This window comes from Octopus bimaculoides, chromosome 15 (genome assembly GCF_001194135.2).
Source record: "Octopus bimaculoides isolate UCB-OBI-ISO-001 chromosome 15, ASM119413v2, whole genome shotgun sequence".
Taxonomy (NCBI): domain Eukaryota; kingdom Metazoa; phylum Mollusca; class Cephalopoda; order Octopoda; family Octopodidae; genus Octopus; species Octopus bimaculoides.
This window is the reverse complement of record NC_068995.1, coordinates 18714586-18719788: the sequence shown is the minus strand read 5'-3', so window position 1 is coordinate 18719788 and position 5203 is coordinate 18714586.

Sequence of the window (5203 nt, the reverse complement as noted above, 5' to 3'; positions counted from 1 at the left end):
CTCCGATCATGAGCAGAAGTAGTGGGGGAGCATCATAGCCATGTGTTGAGAGAAATTCTTTGGGGTTTGAATAATTCACCTTTGGAAACATGGGTGTTTTGCTCAACATCCATAAACAAACCTTATTCAGGGACCTTTTGAGCGGGATGGGCTACTTGACTTGAGGAAAATTCTAACTGGGCCCCACCTGCGAGGTCATGCGCTGTTTCTCTTGATATGATATCACCATGTCACGCACATATGGTTGTGATGTATGTGCCTGGTATACCCTTATCAGACGGGTAGTATTGATGGATATATTTAGCTTATTATATTTTACCCCAGTGTGACTTTGATGGCATGAACTTGCTCTCTCACTCAGTAGTAGTAGTAGTAGTAGTAGTAGTAGTAGTAGTAGTAGTAGTAGTAGTAGTAGCAGCAGCAGCAGCAGCAGTAGTAGTAGTTAGTATTATTATTATTATTATTATTATTATTATTATTATTATTATTAGTAGTAGTAGTAGTAGTAGTAGTAGTAGTAGTAGTAGTAGTAGTAGTAATAGCGCCCACATCCTTAGATGTATTAAATGAAAATATTTCGCTACTACACCTGCAACTTCCCCAGCCCCAAGCTTTCACTCATACTGTACCATCTCTTATCCTTCACTTGCGCTAGGAAGTTGGGTGTGTCTCGGCAAGTGATTGTAATAAACATGCAATTTAAAAATTAAAATAATAATGATAATGAGATTGATAGAAATAATACTGGGGAAATTATTAGGTAAAAGTCACTAACTGCAGTAGAAGCAATAATATTTGCAAAACGCGATGAAATGAGAAATCAGTATACATAGTTTACAAAATATATGATAAAATGATTGATGTAGTACTATATATACACAGGAAATTCCAGCTAGAGTCAATCAAAAAAAAAAGAAAAAAGAAAAAAAGCAATCCAGGATCACCATAAATCTAATCCTAATCCTAACCATGAGCCTTGGCTTATCTGTTGTTCTCCACTCAGCAGGCGCATGCTTAGAGTAGAGCCATTCATTCAAACCTTTTACCAGAGTCACCCATCTTTTCATCTTCAATTTTAAAACGTCGATGACTTCTTGGCCGAGAGAGAAAATGTCATTGCTCAATCCTTTTCGCCTTGTCCTCCCCACACAGTTTCACCATAGCCACTAGACAAGAAAACTCATCCTGCCCTGCCTTATTACAGATGGGTGGCGGCGAATCTCAAGATGAATTCGGTCAATTGTCGAATTCGTCCCACGTGCTATAAGAGCTAACCAACAGTGAAGAAATATAGTAATAAATTTAGAGACATATAATATTTTGCATAAAAAATTATATATATCAAAGAAACTCTTTGAGAAACAATTTTGAAATAATAACTAGCTCGAAAATATAGAAACTCCAAAGCTTATTTGAAAATAGAACATATAGAAAAGAAAGCATAGGTGAAACATGCTGATAAAGAATGTGTTAGTTAATATTCTAGGAACGTTATGTTATTTTACAGCGATTCACTTTTTTCTGTATCAATCTCTGGCTCAATGCATTATTTTATTGTAGGTGTCAACACTTACGAAGAGGGTGGGTGTTGCAGTGTTTCGGTGTTGTCCTTTACATCTTGATTTCAAATATCCCTGAAATTTAGTTCTCACTTTTTCAGGGTCAATAAGATAATGTAAAAGTCAAGTATGGTTAATTTCATTGACACATTCCTCTCAATGGACACATTCATAGACTCTGTTATCTAAGGAAGTCTTATATTTATGCATTAGGGAAATGTACATCGGCAAAATTATTATATAATTATTTCTATACTGGAACGAAAGCATTAATATGCAACAATATATCAGCGTATTCTTTGGTTCTACCTGTTTGTGCGTATATGCATGTAACTTCATAGAATCTCTATCCGTACCTATTAGTACACATGTGCATGTCTGTATATATACGTATATGTATGTGCGTGTATATATATATATATATATATATATATATATATATATATATATATATATACATACATATGCGTGTGTGTGTATGTAATGTATGGTATTTCGCATGATATGCATTAGCGTTGGACATTAATACGCAGACACGGTCACTTGAAAGTAAAGAGATGAAAGTGAAAGAATGTAAGAATATATGTAACAGCATATCTACATTCGGAGAAGTCTATTGTATACATATCCATGCAAGGACGAATTTTTCTGACGTACACATGCTTTCATACGTACTGTATCTATTTATATGCGTAACCATACAATAAACATTTCTTGAAGTAAACAAACGTACGAATTCACTCTTGTGTATACTTCAATTTGAATGCATTTACGTGGTTGTATTTATACGGGTATATGCATTTATGCGAGAGTCTGCATTCATATATATCATATGAAAGAAGCAAAAACAAACAAAAACATTAAATTCTAGGAAGATCCTACATATTTCCATTTATAAACAAAAAAATAGCTATTTATTAAACGGCGTACATCTTAATAATTCAAGGCAGAACCTGAACAAACTACTGAAACGTACTTTGCAGCTGTTGCTTCAAAATAAACAGTGATTGTTGAGCTATGCTGAACGGCTTGTTATCTTCGTATGGAAATGTTTATGTTCACCGTCTAAGTATCTGCGTATGAAATTATTTATGTCTACGTACGTGTGAGATTGGGAATCAATTTACAACATTCAGTCCTTGTTTTTGAGTTGGTGTATGTTTTACTGATTTCTCATACGTTGGCGTAAGGATATATCGTTACATCACACACGCATATTATGAGCTATTATTGTATTCGATATTATGTAAAGGCTAGTTTAAAGTAATATGAAGATTAGTGCTGTGCAGCTTCATTATTTCTGATTATAAGCTTTTGATTTGGTGTGTTTATTTTCTCTCCGGTGTGCTTAAATTGTTCATAGCATACCAGTGATATGAAGGTATCACGTAGATATTCAAATATCTACAATGTGCATAAAATATGCTCCATATATGTAGTCCGTAGATAACCATATAACCATTCCTATATTTTCAACATCGAAGCGTATGTATATTATTTACACTCTGAACAAGTGAGTGATCAACAGTGTGGTCGGACTGTCAGCTAAACATAGCAGCGAAATATGCTTAAAGAAGAGCCCGTTTTCGTAAAAATATCTGTAAATGAAATTGTGTAGCCCTTGATGCACAATTGCATTTCAAATTTTAGCACAAGGCCAAAATGTTAAGGGGGGGTGTAAATCAATGACATCGACCTCAATACTAACCTGTTATTTATTTTATCGACCCCGAAAGGATGAAATGCGTAGTCAACCTCAGCGGAATTTAAACTTAGATCGTGAACACAGACGGAAAACCGATAAGCATTTTGCCCGGCACACTAACGTTTCTACTAGACCACTGCCCTATACTATGTCTACATTGGGACGAAACACTCAGCTGTGGAATGTTCTTGATCAATTGGTTCACGTGATCAAGCTGAACTTTTAACCCCATGCTAGTTGTTAACGCCAAGTTTTCTTTCCGTCAAACGTCTATGTTTTTCCGTATGTTGTATTTATTGCGCATGTTAGATTGATGCTTACTAGATATTCGATTGTTGTTTATACCGGGTAGGGCGAGCATGCATGATCACCCTATGTGGCTAACATTTGAATTTTATTCACCTAACTCTCTAGGTTAAATAGACATAACGGAAATTGTTACCATTTTCTTCTATCCTTCTTTATATTTTGTTCATTTTGTTGATTTACAGTTTTCATCGTATCCTTCGTAAAGGTTTGGTGTGATTTGATTCAATTCGACTAGTTCTTAAAACAAGTTCTATCCTTAGTTCTTACAAAGGTTTTCTCAGCTGGAGTTATTTAACTTCCAAAGAGAAACCAACGAAATACGCAAGGATTTCATGACGCCATTGCGCTGGATATAAGCGAATTATACACATTACACGGGCTCTTGAGGATCAGGTATTTCAGTCAAATCTAAGTTTATCCACCATGAACATATGTTGGTGCTATGACAAGTCTGAATTGCTGAGTATTTCACTATTTAAATGTTATGTAACGGACGCAATTGGGATTGTTGTTCCAAGTATCTGTTAAACAAGTAAAGTAACTCTATAGTTGATTGTTGTAACAAGCCTCATTATATTTAATCAATTAATGTTGGTTCATTTTGTCATTTGCCCTATCGGCTCAACGTCAATTGCTGAATTTACGGATGATTTTTCTAACTGATTATTTTGGCATTCATTGTACAGGTGACACAGAGAATTGCGTTAATTAATTTAACATTCAGTATACTATCGCCTTAACAAATATACTTCAACTTAGAGTCTCTACTCTTATGTTGACTGCATTACCAGCCATCAGATTATAATCAACTTTATCAAGACTCCTTAAGTCATCTTCTGAACCCTCATAGATTTGTTTATTTTAGCATCCGTCATTCTAACAAGTCAAACGGTATTCGCTATAGTAAACACATACTGACCGTTGCCAAGAGTTTGATGTATTCCAATCATGAAAGAAAAACACTTGAATTTAAGTGATTGAAGTGACTGCTGGGTGACAGCTTTGTTTCCTGAAAGAAATTTTCATGGCAGCAAAATAACACCTTAACTTTTTTCAATAGATGATATATTCATTTTGAAATTACCAAGGTGTGAAACAGCTTGATGAATGAATATTCTCTTGACAATATTTCGTTAAGTGTTGTAGCATTTACATCCCTAAATATAACACAAATAAATACACGAAAACATGCACACATACATAGAAACTTAAATATGTAAATATATGTAAATATATATATATATATATATATATATATACACTTCTATGGGTACAGGGTGTCACCAACGGTAAACAACATAAAATGCGAAAACAATTAAATACGCAAATAACGATAGAAAACGGGACAAGTAATACAAAGAATGACCCTTCATCAGCTGTCGGCTGTCTATCTACTCCATGCATGTATATGTGTGTTGAATACTTGCATATGCGCACACACATACATATACGTACATGCAACGCATAAACAAATACACTTCGATGTTTATGTGCACTTGTGTGAATAAAATGCCCTTCCGCATTTTGAAATCACCAGAGGCTGGCGTGGTACTTGACAGGCATATATGTATGTGTCTATATATATACATACACACACACACACACACACACACACACATATATATATATA